At 49.1% G+C, this 18,255-nt stretch overlaps 1 protein-coding gene across 1 annotated transcript in view; it reads left to right on the forward strand.

Moving 5' to 3' along the window:
• Nucleotides 1–18,255, forward strand: part of KIFAP3 (kinesin associated protein 3) — a 1,290,910-nt gene that overhangs the window by 260,222 nt on the left and 1,012,433 nt on the right. The gene's annotated exons all lie outside the window — the stretch shown is intronic.

The raw sequence follows: 18,255 nt of genomic DNA on the forward strand, positions 1-18,255 counted from the left end.
TAGGTACTGTGCTATGGAAGACCTAAAAGTGAAGGGAGTCTGCTGAAAGTTGGTGGTTTGCCCCACTGAACGTTTTTACCTTCGGACTTCGAAACCTTTCTGAAGATGAAACGTCTTTAGCAGGGGAAGACTAGAAGCTGTAGCTGGAAAGGGTTTCTCAGGGTCTGATATGTTGTGCAACTGTTCCTGCTGTCTTAACCTTCTAGACAAAAAGATAATTGGAGATAAATGCTAAGCTTCATCTGCTGATGCTGTGAGCTTTGTCGGGTAGGGTTGACAGGTTGTTCAATCCTCTAGGAACAATTTCTCTTTTAAGTCCCAACCTTATTTGCAAGTTTTGGTAGCTCTGAGACATTGGAAAACATTTATGAAATACTAGGGGTTATCCCCTCAAATTCTACTTTACTTTTTCCTGTTTGAAGAAAGTTCATAGATCTCCTATTTCAGGTGCATATTTCTTGATGACTGCTAATGGTTTAAGGAGGCTAAAAAGGTGGGAATTCCTGCACCTGTATGAACATGTGACACTCTCTGTTGATTAGAAAGTGAAGTGCATATTGCAGTTTGCAAACATTGAGAAAATAGCAGAAAACTAGAACCTCAAAGCAAGCATTTGGCAGTTGTGGAATAAAGAAAGCTTGTGTAGCAGTAAGGTAACGTTTGTGAGGTATGAAAGATCTGCTCAGCTAGTTTAAGCCTCTAATTACACCAGGAGGTCTGACATATTTTCCGTTCAGAAGGGAGGCCAGTGTTCCAGGTTTGATGTAACCTCTGAGGCGTTTTTCATAGACAACCCCCTGCTTGCATCGGTTACCCTTGATGCCTACTCGTGATACACAGAACCCTAAGAAAGCCGTAATTATAGCTTCATTCCAGAGCTGCCTTCTGATGCCTACTATAAGTGAATACAGAGGGGAGATTGTTTGGTTGCAAAGGTACTTGCCTCTCTTCATCTCTCCCACAACTGCAAGTGACTCCTCGTCACAGGCTATGCGACACAACATCAGAAATAGTGAAAAAGTAAAGTCTACAGAAGGGGCAGTGGAGAAGTGTGACAAATTACCTAGGGAAAATCAGAGGGACCGCCAAAAAATGGGAGCCAGTCAAAACAGCTGAAGTGACATTGGGTGGCCTTGTAGCTGTAGAAGTGAAGTCTTTAGTCTCAAAGGGTGGCTTGTCTCCACAATGTGCCTAGAAGATGAGGAAAATACCTGAAGATGGGGTATGTGCCATGGTTACCATGCTCTATTTATCACAGTATGAGTCGTCGTGATAATGGAGTTTCACCTATGTAAGTGCTGGGGTGAAATACTTCAAAAACGCCTATGTATGTACTGTTCAAAGCCACGTTCTTCATTACTCCCTTAACCGCATGCGTGCGGGCGGAATTCCGCTCGTACGCTGAGATTTTTCAAAGCGCACTTTACGTGACGAGCTGGGCTCGTCATCAGCGTAGCAGGAGGCTACCTCATGACGAGCCCAGCTCGTCATCAGCGTCGAAGGGGTTAAACATTAAAACAGTGTACCAGGCCCTGCTGTTGTCGAGTGCTCTACAAGATTGCAGTTCTGTAGGCTTTTTAGGCTTATACCCAGTGTCGTCCTTGAATGAGGTGTTGTATGCTTGCTGGTGTCCTGCTCTAGCCACTTAGATCCAAACTCTCTAGTCTTAAAAGGGCTGTCAAGCCTGAAATGCATTATCCAGAATGACCTGTATTATTTTTCTCTGCACCACTGGACAGATGGTTCTGGGGGGCTTTGCTTGTCTGTTCAGTACACGTTGAAATACAAGAGTATGTCTGAAATGTCCAAGGACTAGCATTTCAGTAAAAATAAAATACAAAATCTGTCCCAAAACTCTGAAAGCTCATGCCTTTGTGTGGCTGTATGCTTTACTCAAGACAGCAGGTGCTATGCTACATATTATGGTGCTCCCAAACAATGTTTTTAAATTCCATGGTGTCGCTTGTTGCTTGGCCATGCTGTTGGTCACGTTTTGTAGCATGAATCTCTTCTGAATTCACATGCTGTGCATTATTCCGCCAACTTGTGGTTGGGTCTAGCATTCTTACCAAAAACTTTTGTCCTTCTACTATTTGTGTTTTGGTGTTGGTGGGAGTCGAAGTACCTCCATTTCGTATACCTTGTAACGTCCTCGTGCTTCTTCTGGAAGCTCCCAACTTTGGTTGCCATCTTCAGATTCTTTTTATTTCCGCCGTTTGGTCTGGATGCATGGAGGAGGAGCTCCAATAATCTGAAGGATAAAAGCTAACGTGAATCGAGACGAAATCGCCAAAAGTTCGCTAGAGCGAAGGAGTCCTCTACAGAAAATACAGTTGGAGTTTTAGGAGCAGGACAAGGTATCATCAGCGGCAGATACAGAAACTGCGTGTGCAGCGGTCTCCCTGTACTTGGTAATAGAGAATATTCCATGAGCATTTTGCAAGAACTGCCACCTCAGGTTTGCAAAGAAGAATCAGCACCCAGTCTGCAACTTCTACCTGTTTGTAGATCATCAAAGGGAAGATTGCAACGCCTGTGCATTGTTTGCCCCAAGCCTCTAAGGGTAAGACCGAGAACAGCCCACCATACAATGTAGGGCCAACATCACACTCAAATCTCTAAGATTTGGGCCTATCCAGTAATGAAGAGGAGAACATCGCCGAAGGTCCAGAAGGGGACAAGGAGGCCGACCTACAAAAAGTGAACGCCGACTGGGGGGGCAAGAAGACTTCTAGATCAGAGGTAAGAGACTCCTTATCCTTAAACTTCACCTGAGCCAAGAAAATCAGACTCTAAAACCTCCGAGCCGGCATCTGCATGAAAGCACTCGGCGACCGCAAGCATGACAAGAGTAAAGTACCCTTGGATCCTTCAAAAAGGACACAGCAGAGATAAAAGACCCCAGAAAAAATCCTAGACATCAAAGGACGGACAGAGAAAAAGATGCATTAATGTCAAAACAGGAGAGGTTGAAAACAGAATGTGATGTTTCGCCGAACATGCTGTCTTCGGAAGATTCGTCATCAAAGTGTACTCACGAGCATCTTGATTGCCAACAACAAGCAATCGAGAAAGAGGATACGACTCAATCCTGAAATGGCCAGCATTTTGCAAAGAATGGTAGACTTTAATGAAAATCTCAAACAATTTCGAATCCCACGTAAGTCTTCGACATCAAAAGAACAGGGGGACGAAGGCCTCGAGGAAATGGAGCCACCTTTAACCCCAGAACCTCAAGAGGATCAAGATTAAGAGATCTTCGAGGAAGAGCAAATTCACCAGGGTTCTGAGGCTGCAGGGTACCAAGGCTCGCAATGGCAGGACCTGGAAACAGTCTCACTAGAAGAAGGGGGTAGACACATACCCTTCAAGACCATCATCTCCTGATGATATTGGAATGTATAATCCAGTAATAAAAAAGGCTGTAGAGAGGTATGGGGTACGGTTGGAAGAGGAGAGACAACAATCATGTTTTCTATTAGAAATTCTCCTGCCCAAACAGTCAGGGAATCGGTTTTTACAAATGCTCCCCAGTGTCTTGGATCATGAAAATTAGGTTTTTGAGGAATCCGAAACATGTAAAGTGGTCACTCCTAGGGCAGAGAAGAAGTATATACATTATTCAAAAGACCCAAGTTACATGAAGGGAACAGTCCTGGCAGGTTCTATAATCGCATCAACTGTGAGGGTGAGCCTTTTCAGGGGTTCACCTGGTGCAGGGATTCGCCCTTTTGCACACTGGTCCTTTAGACTGACAAAGTAGAGATTGGCACAGAAGCTGTAATATCAAACGAGTATTTTATTAGAACTCATGAGTGGAACTACATCGATACAGAACCCTCAGCCAATGTATGAGACAGCACATGGAGTACAGAAACCATGGGCTTTATATACTGTAGTTAGTGCAGTGTAAACATGGAGGTTCAAAAAGAGCCAGTACAAGTGTACACACAAATATACTTTTACATACAAGGATAAATCAGAATTGCATAGTCAACAGAATGGGAGGAGTTACAGTACTGCTGACATCAGTTAAAATAGCCTGACAGTTAAATACATGACAGATGCAGCCCAAAAGCTAAAACTTCTCTGAGCATGCGCAGTACTCCGGTTCAGTGCTGCAGGGGCTTACTATAGATGATGACTCGGGCATAATGGAGAAGCAGGCAATGGCTATGAAGGGGAAGCACATGCCTTAACTAAAATGGATTTCAAGAACAAATTGGCTTCAGCTCATGCTAATAGTAATCTCTGCCAAGTTTCGACAGACGACCCTTTTATCATTAGCTGAAGACATCTATAATTTAGAAGGAACAAAGGAAACCTCTTGTACATCAATTAACATAATTTGAGTAACTTCTTGGTCTAATACATATTGGGCATTTACATTCTTAACGTTGCGTTTGGTAGGTATACAAGCAGTGATACAAAGGGAACAAAGCATTATCCAGTATTAGGGGTGTCTTTCATAGATTCACATGCCTGAATAATTCCCCGTCGTCGAGACGGGAGCCTCCGGTATATAGAAAAGTAATGTCCTATAGACCTACATAAAGAATAGGCCTAAGGGCCTCACCTTAGTAGCCTATCCTTGTCCTTATGCAAAAAGGACCAAACTCTTAGAGCCAGCCAATCAGCTATCGCCTCCCTCTAGAACCTTCCTGGCAGGAGCCTCAGTCTCTCAGATTTTCTACCGCACGTTGTGCTAGGGAGTCTCCAGCCTGAGTTCTCCTCAGGATCTCTTTAAAACCTACTTATTAACTTGTTTAAGTGAATTCTTTCTCAAAATATTGAACAGGGATACTTCAGACTCTTCTCCTTGCAGAATGCGCAAAAGCATTTCCTTCCAAGGAACGGAAACAGAAGATCATATCGCTGGCCACGGCAGTGGCATCAAAAAAGTCCATAAGAGTTCGAACTTACAAATCACTCCTAGGCATGATGTCGTCTTGTATACTCCTCATCCCGCACTGCAGACTCAGGATGCGCCCATTGCAAGAAGCCCTCACTTGCCAATGGACTCAGAGCACAGGTTCTTTCGAAGACATTGTGAGTATAACACCAGGAATGTCCGAGAACCTACAATGGTGGATGAGCCACAGGAATCTGTCTACAGGTCTGCCATTCCTACTTCCGGCAACGCCGTTGGTAATCACCACGGATGCATCCCTGGAAGGCTGGGGAGCTGTCTTCCAGGACCTCCAAATAAGCGGCAAATTTACAGACCAGGAGAAGCAATTCCACATAAATCTCCTGCAACTGCGAGCTGTGTATCTGGCACTGAAGGTCTTTTTACTACGCATCCAGAACTCCCAGGTGCTCGTCAGGACGGACAACACCACGACGATGCACTATCGGAACAAGCAGGGAGGCACGCGTTCGCTCACTCTATCACGCGAATCGCAGAAGATCTGGAACTGGCTTGTACTCCAGGGGATCTCGCTCAAAGCGGACTATGTCCCGGGCAAGGACAATACCATAGCGGACGCCCTCAGCAGGCAGACGTCCCTCTCTCACGAATGGGAACTCGACCAGTGTACGTTGGATCAAGTATTCTTGGAATGGGGAGTCCCAGGAATCGACCTGTTTGCCACCAGGGAGAACGCCAAATGCCCAAACTATGCAAGTTGGCGTCCCCAACCAAGGTCACTCGGCAATGCCCTTTCCATCGGTTGGGTCAGCGTATTTGCGTACGCTTTTCCACCATTCCCAATGATTCCCAGGGTCCTCAGGAAGATGAAGGCAGAGCCTTGTACCCTGATCCTAATTGCCCCGTTCTGGCCGAGGCAGCACTGGTTCTCAGATCTTCATCGCCTCTCCATCAGAACACCAATTCGTCTGAAACAACACCCGAACCTGCTGACGATGTCCAACGGACAGGTCCAACACCCGAACCTCCAATCGCTCAGATTATCAGCATGGCTCCTGAGCATAGAGAATTCTGTCATCTAGACATCCCGCAGGAATGCAGGGAAGTACTGGCAAAAGCAAGAGCGGACAGTACCAACAGAACGTACGCTCTAAAGTGGAAACGATTCTGCATGTGGTGTGTCGAGAACGGACTGTCCCCTCTCCATGTTACGCCTGAACAGATATTGCCATATCTTCTGCACTTGGCACAGTCAGGATTAGCGCATGCATCTATAAAAGTACACTTGGCATCAATTTCACGATTCACCAGATCTGACCGGGCTCCGTCACTTTGGTCCAGTAGGCTTATCAAACAGTTCTTAAAAGGACTATATAGATCCTTCCCAAGACCTAGAAGAGTCCCACCTACATGGCACCTCAATTTGGTCCTTACCCAACTCATGAAGCACCCTTTTGAGCCCATTCATCGAGCACCCCTCAAATACATCTCATGGAAGGTGGCGCTGCTGCTCGCTCTAACATCTGCCAGGAGAGTCAGCGAGTTACAGGCTCTATCCATTCAGGAACCATTCATGCAGTTTAAACAAGACAGAGTGGTGCTGAGGACAAATCCCAAGTTCAAACCGAAAGTGCCTTCAGACTTTCACCTTAATGAACCGGTGGTTCTACGTTCCTTCTTTGCAAACCCTACCACTGCAGCAGAAAGAACGCTACACTCCTTGGACCTCAAAAGGTGTATAAAGTTTTATCTAGACAGGGCGAAGGGTTTCAGGAAATCGTCACAACTATTTGTGGCCTACAGTCGACCAAGGATGGGTCTGCCCCTAACGAAACAGAGCATCTCCAGGTGGATCTCTTCAGCTATAGCATTCTGCCATGAGAAGGCCGGACGGCCGTTGAATGCTACTGTTCAAGCGCATTCCACCAGAGCAATGTCCACATCAGCAGCGCTGTTCGCTGGAGTTCGATTCTGGACATATGCAGAGCAGCGACATGGAAGTCACCGCACACATTCTCCAGACACTACTGCCTGTATGCTGAGCTTATGCAGGATGCTGCAGTGGGTCAGGCGGTGCTTCGACATCTATTCGACACGGTTGACTATACCATCTTGGTCAACCGTGTCGAACAGGCTGGCCTTAGGGGACCTGCACTGAGCTGGATCCGTTCATTCATCACGGGCCGCACCCAATCCGTAAGGCTGGGCCCTTTTACTGCCCCCACTAGTTCCACCACTTGTGGAGTACCTCAGGGTTCATCTTTGTCACCTTTACTTTTTAATTTGTATCTCCGTCCGCTATTGTACTCCCTAAGAAAGGCGAAAGTTACCATCTTTAATTATGCGGACGATCTACAACTTATCTTTCCTTTGAACACCAGGGATTCGGTGGAGGAATTCCAAAACACCATGGCACACATTCAGGTTTGGATGAGTTGTAACCATCTGAAACTTAACCCTGGCAAGACCGAACTGGTCTTGCCTGGACAGAGTGTGCTAAGCTGGAGCCCATGCTTTTGGCCATCTAGCATGGGGGCCCCACCGGTTAGATCGTCCACAGTTAAAAGTTTGGGTGTACTGATTAGCGAAGATCTTTCTCTGAAAAGACAGGTAGGCGCGGTGGTGTCTTCTAGTTTTTTTCAGTTAAAAAAGATTAGAAAAATTGCCTGCTTTCTCTCACAGGCTGCCCTTATTCAAGTCATGATTGCTCTGGTCCTGTCTCGTTTGGATTTCTCCAATAGTCTCTATTTGGGGCTTCAAATTGGAGAGCTAAAACGTCTTCAGAGGGTCCAGAATCAGGCTGCTAGACTGATTCTGGGACTCTCAAATAGACAATCCATTAGACCTGGGTTGAAGCACTTACACTGGCTTCCTGTTGCGCAGCGTGTGGCATTTAAGACGGGTTGTATCCTTTTTAAATCTTTACAAGACGCTGGCCCTAAATTTATAAAAGATCTGTTTCTCAGATATGCTCCCTCGCGAAACCTACGTTCCGCTCAAAAATTTCTATTGACTGTTCCCTCTTATAAAAGGAAGCGCCTAGGTGGTTGCTGCTTTGACCATCTGGCGGCCACCTTTTGGAATTCCCTTCCCTTGCAGTTGAAATTGAGTGGTAACCTTCTTAATTTTAGACATTCCCTTAAAACCTGGTTATTTTCGCAGGCCTATTACTGAGATCATTCTAGCTTTCATTTTTTAACTGTTGTGTTGTGTTCCCCTTCTATAGCGCCATGAAGCCCCTGGGCGTACGCGCGCTTAACAAATATATACTAACATAACATAACATAACAGTGAGGTGAGCCTTCCGACATCCCGCCATCCTGGTATGCACATCTCTTTCTATTATATTATGTTGATGTATGCTAATGTTCACAGTCGCATGATAATGGGTGTATTATCTAACTGGTTTTAGGGCATGATTACATCAGCTATGTGCATAATATATTGCTGACTACTCTGATTCAGGCATGTGAATCTATGAAAGACACCCCTAATACTGGATAAGAAACACGTTACTTACCTGTAACAGCAGTTATCCAGTATTGGTGTCTTTCATAGATTCACATGCAACCCTCCCGCCTCCCCGGGAAGGACTCACGTTCTCTCTAACTATATTACGCCTACCTAGCTTGGTGCGTACGAAAATCTGAGAGAATCTGAGAGACTGAGGCTCCTGCCAGGAAGGTTCTAGAGGGAGGTGATAGCTGATTGGCTGGCTCTAAGAGTTTGGTCCTTTTTGCATAAGGACAAGGATAGGCTACTAAGGTGAGGCCCTTAGGCCTATTCTTCTTTATGTATGTCTATAGGACATTACTTTTCTATATACCGGAGGCTCCCGTCTCGACAACGGGGAATGATTCAGGCATGTGAATCTATGAAAGACACCAATACTGGATAACTGCTGTTACAGGTAAGTAACGCGTTTCTTGTGTCACATTGTAGACATAAGCAACATAATAGTAGGATTGCAAAGAAAATAAGATCGTCAATAGCTTCCAGCCCCAGATAACATATAGTGTCCATAGCCAACCGGTTAAAGTCCATGTTCCCGTTTCCGGGTGAATCTCTGCAGCGATTTTATGCAGTTTAGAGATTGCATTGAAAACTGAAGGGGTGTGATCAGGGATATAAACACAGCAACTGCTCCCAATGATGCGACATGCACCACTGCGATCAGCTAACGCAACATCAAGGACCATTCTATTTTGAAGCGCCACAATCCTTGCAATATGCAGTTCTTCTGTGAAGTTTCCAAGTGCCATAGCTGTCTGGTTGGTCACAGCCTCTACGACACGTGTTAGGCGTCTGATTTTCCTGCTGTTCAAAGCAGCACCAACAAAGAAGAACAATCCCAAATTAAAGTCAACATATTGCTGCAGTGCAGTGTCAGTCTGATCCAGCTCATCATGATATACTGTCCTCTTATATCAGTTCTTGGAATTGTCATTAAACGGTTTATAGTCCTTGTGATAAGATGCAGGGGCCAAAAACAGGTGGCAACAAAAAGGACACATAGCAAGTTCCTGACCATCCAATAGGTAGATGGTAGCAGTTTCCCTACATCAGCATAGGTGATATTAGCAACTTCAGAAGCCCACAACAAAGTGAAACCAAGCCTGACCAGAGCCATTGTGTGGAAACTGCAGAGGAATGAAAGGTGTGCCTCCCTTTTTCTGATGAGCTGGCATCATTCCACACACCCAACAGTTGGTGACGTTCGTAGAATTATGGGTATGCTGCAACATTTGAATGAATGTATTATTGACATTCTATGCTTCTGTTCATGATAAGGAAGGGAAAAATAATGGTGCTCAATGGGGGCTGGAGTAGTGGCATTTGGCGCTTGTCAAATAGGAGCCACTTCCTCCACAACCCAAGCTATCACTGCCATAATAATCACGATGAAAGTAAACGAGCAATGAACATAGTTTTCTTGTCGCAGATTCTCGCACCAGTCGATATCTTTTCCACAGGCATATTTATCTCGACGTTGAAACAACAAAGCAGATGGAGCTCTAAAGTCCTGGGCAGCCGTTGGTTTCTTCACTGAGAGTTTAGACAGGTGTCACTAGGAAAAAGACCCCCCCCCCCCCCCTCTCCTCGGCACAGACTTTCACTAACCCAGGACGGTCGCTCAACCAGTCTTTTTCAGCAATGCAGTTTCTCTCCGGGGCGCAGCTGATATCGAGACACACCAGGGATCGTGGTGTCGAGGAAGACTTTTTCAGGTCCTTTAGGTGATATGGCTTGGCCTCTGTGCCCAAGATGTCTTGATGGTCTGCGAGTGCAGGGTTGACGGCACTTTCTTGCAGTGCGTGGAGTGGATCTAGTTCTTCCGATTGGTCACTCAGACTGCAGTTCTTGTCGCCAGGAGCACCTGCTCAGGACCACGACACCTCTGTTCCAGGCTATTCGACCTCTGGAAGATTTTGACCATCACTTGGTCGCCGGGCCGTGGATCATGGCCATCACCCTGCGACCTATCAGGAAGAGCCTCTCGAACCTGTTGATGAATAGAAAGCAAGATGTCAGTCAACTGGGACAGGTAGTCACTCATTGAGACACAAGGTACGTTGTGTATAGGGGGTGGTTTAGGAATCCCGCAAATATTCATTAGCCTTCCGACTACCACCGCAAATGGTGTGAGGCCAGATTGTGTATATGGTACCGATCTAATGGAAAGCAGGGCAAGGGGTAATGCATCAGACCATTTGAGAGATGTGGAAGCCTGGATTTTAGCTAGTTTACGCTTGAGAGTAGAATTGTATCGTTCCACTAACCCTGCTGATTGTGGGTGGAAAGCCGCATAGAACTTCTGCTTGATTCCTAATCTTTTCAGGACATACTCGACAACCTGCCTAATAAAATGAGGTCCATGGGAGCGTGGCCAAGATGGCGGCGAGGAAGGACGCTTGAATCGGGGCTCCTTCTTGCCGTCCACCCAAATAGCTGCTGCTAGCTTCCCCAGGAGCTCAGCCGACGTCCCATGGCTTTGAGGAGCTTCTAATCTTGCCCGAGTGTGCTCCAGTGGTGAAAGTTCAAGGTTTGATTCAGGAACGGCGGACTACGAGAGGCGAGGCCTGCCGGCCCGGTGCTGCGCTGCGGCAGCGACCTCGCGTGAGGGGCGACCCCGGACACTATTGCAGAGGCCTGCGGCCCGAGTGCTCGGCGGGTAGCGCTCTAACTCTGTGACGGTGACCTACTCCCGCACCAGGGCGGGACACGCATCGGAGGTGCCCCCCCCCCCCATTGCCACATTGGACGGCGAGATACCCTGGGGGCCCCTGGTGGCCGGTGGAGGATCGCGGACCTGACTAATTGGATCTCACGCAGGAGGCCTGCACCTTCCCCCACGGGCCGCATGTCCACACCTCAGCGGCGGGAGACGACAGCGGCCGCTTGGGAGAGGACACGGCCGGGCCCAGCAGCCTCCTGGGCTTAAGGAGCAGCCTGAGAACAACGAGAGCGGCGCGGCGGGGCGGTCACAGTGCGGCAGAGCTGTCCGACTCCTATGGCGTATGGGCCCAGCCCGCCTGGTGGATTAAGGTGCCGGGGCAGACGCGGGGCGAAAATGGTGGTGGAGGTACGTGGGATGTGCGTCTAGCTCTTCCTTGCTGCCGCTATCCGTCCCCGGCTCGCTGCGCCACCCAGACTGTCCCTCCTTCCCTGCCTGAGGCGACTTAAGTGAATCCCTGCGGTGGGAGCGATCTCGGCCTGGCCTTGAGGAGAGGGGAAGCAAGACACGTTATCAGCCCTTCCAGCCACGAAGCACTACCCCGGTGCTCCTGGTCCCCCACAGCTGCCGCTTTCCCATAGCGCTTTCCCAGCGTAGGAACGACGGTGGCCGACGGACTACTGATGGTGGATTGGAGGAGCGGCATTGTTGGATTAAACCTGGGTGCAGTGGCGCCGAAGACAACACGATCAACTTGACGCGGCGCTCGGCCTTCCGGGGGTGGCAGTGACTCCTGGGCTGGCGGACTGAGTGGCTTGCTCAGAAACGCCCCACGACACCTGAGACCTTGATAGAGCAACTGCCTGCACGCGCCTGCTACCGGCCTACAGCATCGGGGTTCCCTCCAGGACTCGGGTTCCCGTTGATGGAGGCCGGGCCCCCGGGACAGTTGTAAGGAGGTGCCGGCCTCATGGGCCCTTAGCAATCCTCCGGTGGTGCGCGTGACGAGAGGCGCACTCGAGCATGTCCACAGCCAGGACACGCAAGCAGAAAGCCCTCACGGATCTCTTCCCCAGGATTCCCTCCACACCTAAGACGCCAGCTACCGTTCCTAAGATGGCTTCCCAGCCACAGTCCCCCGGGTCACAGAGCGATCCCATCACTAAGGACTTTCTGGAATCCCTCTTCAACACACTGCAGGCTGACATTCAGACGGTGAAGACAGACCTGACTGCCGAATTAAGAGATGCGCATGGACGTTGACTGAGTGGGAGAACGGATTGCTACACTGGAGAGCAGGCAAGACAATACCACGTCGGATGTGGCCGTGCTACAGCAAGAGATCATTCACCTGCAGGACCAACACCTGGACATCCAACTACATCTGGAGGACCTGGAAAACCTGTCCCGGAGACACAACATTCAAATTAGGGGAGTTAAAGTCACTGAGGATACCAAAGACCTCTTCACATTCACAACAGGCCTCTTCCGGCACATCTTGGGGGCCTCTGACAATATCGACATTGTTCTGGATAGGGTGCACCGCGTAGGAGCCCCACGTGCATCTGGTGCCCCCCCCGGCAGACATCCTAGTATGCCTTCAAGACTTTAAGACCAAGGAGGCCATCCTATTGCGGGCTCAAACTCTCCATCCTATCTCTTATAATGGGCATGCTCCAGTGCTCTATCAGGACCTGGCCCTGATCACTTTACAGCGCCGACGTCAATTCCAACCAGTGACTGAATACCTCCGCCAACAAGGCATTTCGTATTCATGGGGCATCCATTCCGCCTGATATTTCGGTACGACGACAAATTACATCAGATGAGCTCTCTCACAGAGACGTGCCGCCTCTTGGGCCTAGCGGCCCCCACGGATGATGATGAAGTCCGCAGCACTGCGTCGGGACCAGAGAGCTCACCCTCAGGGTGGCAACGCCAGAGACGACGTCGGCGACCTAGGAGGCCGGCGGCAGCAGACATTGCAAAGGGGCAGCAAGATGCCCTGACTCTGGCCTCGGAGGCCTTTGCTGGGTCTGGCTAAGTAGAACCCTCGCCAATGGCACCTTCCTTTAGAGCCGGATGTGGCTTCCGGATACGGGTGGGCGGCTCGAGGAGGCACACTCCCCTGGATTGATCACTCGTAAATCCCAATAGGAGTACCTCCTGGCTCCTCCAGGATGGCGGACTTTACATTTGGACCTTGTTTCTGCTCCTGTTTACCCTATTCCCTGTTGCAATTACGAATTTGCCGAGGGCTATGCCCTACACAGATTTCTTGTTTTGATTGTGGGTTCCCTTGTCCACCTTTTTTAGTAATGTGATAGGTTTTTTATCCCTTGGGGCGCTCTCTGCTCATGCTGCCGATGTCCCTCTGCTCATGCTACAGCAGTATTATTTGTACTTAGATCCCACCCCTACCCCTGATGTCTACAGGCACGCTTAGAATTCTTACGCTTAACGTGAAGGGCCTGAACAATCCTATTAAGCACAGAGCGATCCTCAATTATCTGGAACAATCCAAGGCTGATGTATGTCTCTTGCAAGAGACACACCTTCTCTCCAAAGACCACTTCAGGTTGAGGTCCCAAGCCTTTCCCATCCAATTCTTTTCCACTAAAGCGTTCAAATCAGCCGGAGTCGCCATATTGGTCTCCAGATCCTTTAAAGGCAGGGTACTCCAAAAGGAAGCCGAAATTAAGGGTCGCCTGCTTACCTACCAATTTTCAATGGGGAGGACAACCTTTGTAGTAGGTTCCATATATTTGCCCAACGATAGCCAAGTCAAATTCCTCCTTCAAGCCCTCCGAGACGCTGCTGCAGCGGCGGACCGCCATTTGCTGTTGGGAGGGGACCTTAATATTGTTTTCGACAACGACATGGACAGGTCTTGCCAGAGGACCCATCAGTCGGGGGCGCTCACTTCCGCAGGGTGGGCCTGTCTCCATGACCTGGGGCTACATGACCTCTGGCGCTTCTTTCACCCTCGCAGCTACACATTCTACTCTGGGGCCCATAAAACATACGCGCGGTTAGACTACTTTCTTTGCTCCTCCTCTCTTCAGGCTCTTGCGCGTAGTGCTGAAATTCTGACTGCCTCCCTCTCCGACCACTCCCCAGTCCTAGCTACCTTCCTCCTGCCGGCCTCGGAGAGACCTCTTAACCGCATTGGTGCGGCGCATTTTCCCTCTGTGCGCTGAAGATTGTGGAATCCCGCGGTTCATGACGAACTCAGCTCGTCATGAGCGTACGAGAGGTGTAACTCATGACGAGCTGAGCTCGTCATGAGCATCGAAGAGGTTAAACACTGGCGCCTATGAGACACACTACTCCACCGCACCTCAGTGTTGGATCAGATCCGGAAAGCTATTGAGAGCTATCTTGCTCTCAACGCTAACCCCGACACCTCACTAGCTACACAATGGGGAGCATTAAAAGCGGTACTTAGAGGGGAACTCATTGCTATTTCCGCTGCAGATAACAAAGCAAGGGTGCGTAAAAGAGCGGAGCTTACGCAGAGAGTAGCGGAGCTGGAACAAATGCACCAACGTACTAGGGCATCCCGTGCATGGCGGCAACTTTGTACTGAACGCCAACATCTTACAGCTTTAGATCAGGACAAGGCCGATGCGCTTAGGCTTCGCCATTCTTACTACACGGGCAGGGACCGTTCTGGCCGCCTTTTGGCTAACAAATTACGGGAGGTTAGGCGACAGCAGGGGTCCACACAATCCTCACACCACAGGGAGTGCCTGTCTCGGACGATGCAACCATTGCAGAAACATTTCGAGACTTCTACGCTGCCCTCTACACAGGAGATCTCCTCAACGCTCAAGCCAGTGCTGACTACATAGCTAGGGCCCGTACTCACGCAAGCACAAGCCGACTTTCAGGACAGGCCCATACAGACTGAAGAGGTTATCTCCGCCATCTCGCGCTTTAAACTGGGCAAATCACCTGTCCCAGATGGCTACACAGAAACCTTTTACAAGACATTCTGTAGCCAACTAGCCCCCATCCTGACAGCGTTGTTTAATACTTTTTAATGCGCGGGAGCCATTCCTAGGGAAATGCTGGAGGTGGCGATAGTGGTCATCCCTAAACCAGGGAAAGATAGGACGAGTTGCGGTGCATATAGGCCTATTTCACTGCTGAACATGGACATCAAACTGTACACCAGCATCATTGCGACCCGATAGGCCCCCTATATGGCCCAACTAGTTGGGCCTGACCAATCGGGATTCATTCCGCAACGACAAACCAGTGGCAACACGAAGCGCATCCTACATCTGCTGGAGCGGGCCTCCCGCACAGGGAGAGTATATGTTTTTAGCTATAGACGCGGAAAAGGCCTTTGATAGGGTACACTGGCCTTACCTAGAATTGGTCCTGATCGCCGCAGGCTTCGGTGAGAAGTTACGGTCCCGCATCTTGAACTGCTATCGCTCTCCCTGGACGACTGTCCGGGTTAATGGCCACACTTCCTCTAGGCTCCCCATTGAGAGAGGCACTAGGCAGGGATGTCCTCGGTCTCCCCTGCTATTTGCTCTATACATGGAACCCCTGGCCCTTAGACTCCGGCAGCATCCCCTCATATCCGGGATCAAATTCGGACAAGACATTCACACCGTCAGCCTATATGCGGACGATATCCTTCTCTATCGGACACGCTGACCTCTATGCGCGCCCTTTTTGTTGAATTAGATTGCTTTGCTCTGGGGTCTGGGTTTCGGATTAACATGGATAAATCCGTGGCCCTGAATGTTTCTCTGTCGCCACCTACCCTTGCCTATCTGAAAGAGGAACACCCGGTGGTTTGGGCCTCCACAACAGTCCCTTATCTGGGAATTCAACTAGCTCCCACAATCCCTGCTACTGTAGAGATTAATTACTCTAGCCTTCGCACACTGATCCGGGCGGCACTCCATAGATGGAAAACTTGCACAATGTCCTGGTTAGGTCGAATTGCGGCTGTTAAAATGACAATTCTCCCTCAACTCCTATATCTCTTCCAGACCCTTCCCCTTCGGCCGCCCCGCGGGTGGATACACTAAACACAGACGGACCTCTCGCGCTTCATATGGCACGGGCGCAAGCTGCGGTTCCGACATCAAATCGCAACATTACCACCTGAACAGGAGGAGTGGGAGTCCCTGATATTCAGCTTTATTTCCATGCCCCGCAACTCGGGTATCTGGTAGAGTGGAGTCGCCTAGAGTCCGAAAAACACTGGCTGTTCCAGGGTCAGGCAGTGGCAGGTAGACCATTACAGGGGGTTCCCTTTCGTCATAAAACTCACAGGCCCCAGAACTTGTACGCCTCATTCATTACCAGCACGATGCTACACTCCTGGGACCATACCAACGTCTCCCATCAACTAACTACTTTCCTGTCCCCTCTTACTCCTATTTTCGACAACCCAGAATTTCACCCCGGCATGATTGCTGCTGCCTTCAGATTGTGGCGCTCCTCCCCCTGTAGATCATTGGACCATTTATTTGATCTGAAGGGCATCATACCCTTCTCACAGCTCATGGAGGACTACAGTCTTCCAGAACGTGAGCGCTTATCTTATCTGCAGATCCGGCACTGGGCACTACATCCGACGATTAAACCGCAAGCACAGCGTCTACTGACAACATACGAAAAATGGCTAGTGACCCACACCACTGATAAAAAACTGATATCAGATATCTATCGCATGCTGTTAGCGAACATCACGCATGCGTACAATGCAAGCCGCTCACTGTGGGAGAGAGATCTTGGAAGGACGTTAAGCCGTAAGGAGTGGGAGGGTATTTATTACAGGGCGAGGCACTCGGCTTACCACATGGGCCTTACGAGACCCTAACCAAAGTGGCCACATACTGGTACTACATGCCTGAATGCATTCATCGCTTCGATCAGCGTAGGAGCGATCGCTGCTGGAGGCGGTGCGGGGGGATGGGCACCTTAGAGCATATTCTCTGGGGCTGTCCAGCTCTACAACCATACTGGTCCCAAGTCCTCGATGAGGTAGACTTACACATGGAAACGCAGCTCCTGCGCTTCCCCTCATACATTCTTCTGGGCCTCCCTAATCCACTAACATACCCTCTTAAGACACGGAAGGGCCGGCTGATAGCTATTGCTCTAGGGGCTGCGATACAGAACATCCTAATACACTGGCGCTCTACTCAACTCCCTACGCACACCGGCTGGCTCCAGCGACTGTGGTCCGTGCTGGGCATGGAAAAATTGACCCTGACATTGGCTTGCAGAGGTTCCAAATTTCCTGAATTGTTGCGACCCTTCCTTGCACTGCTGGTGTCGGAGTTCCGAGAATTAACATGCCCTCGATATTTGCGGCTCCTCCGCCTTCCGGACACGCAAATTCCAAATGCTGCCTCTAAAGGGACACGTCCCTCCAAGTGTTGAGCACTAGCCTACGTTTTCTTCCCTTTCCCCTCCCTTATTTTCCCCCTCTCTTTTTCTTTTCTTCCTTTCCTCTTCCCCTTTCCTTTTTGGATTGATACGGTGTGGTCACATATGCACAGTCTTACGGAGCTGTGAGCCTTGTTCTTTTTGCATTGTCTGTCTACAAATTAATCAATAAAAAGATTTAAACCATAAAATGAGGTCCATTGTCACTCCACAGGACTCGATAAACGCCGAATCGAGGGAAGAACTCTTTTAGAAGCACCTTTGCTGTGGTAAGAACTGTATTATCTTTTGTAGCGTATGCCTCAGTCCACTTACTAAAGACACATACCACTACTAGGACATACTTTAAGTTATTACAGCATTCTAGCTGGATGTAATACATTCGCAGAACCTCAAAAGGTGCAGTCGGTGTGGCAAATCCTATTGGAGTTTATGTTCCCTTTCCAGGATTATACTGGAGACAAATCAGACAAGTCTGGACTATCTTTTTAGCTGGGCCGGCAATTTCTGGATGATCCCACACTTGCATGAGTAGCTTTGCTATTGAGGATGCTCCAACATGTGCCGGCCCATGTGCCATGTGAATCATAGGGTGCAAATAGGCTGTGGGCAATCTCCATTTGGTCATGTCTCTATTTCTCCAACATCCCTCATCATCCAATGTTCCCTCCTTAGACCATAGGTCTAATTCTTCAGCAGAGGCAAATCACTGCATGTCTAGCACTTCTTGCCTGGCATCATGCCAACATTCAGTCTATGACTTCACCATATACATAGATGTAGTGCT

The sequence above is a fragment of the Lissotriton helveticus genome, chromosome 1_1 (genome assembly GCF_964261635.1).
Source record: "Lissotriton helveticus chromosome 1_1, aLisHel1.1, whole genome shotgun sequence".
NCBI classification, from domain to species: Eukaryota; Metazoa; Chordata; class Amphibia; order Caudata; family Salamandridae; genus Lissotriton; species Lissotriton helveticus.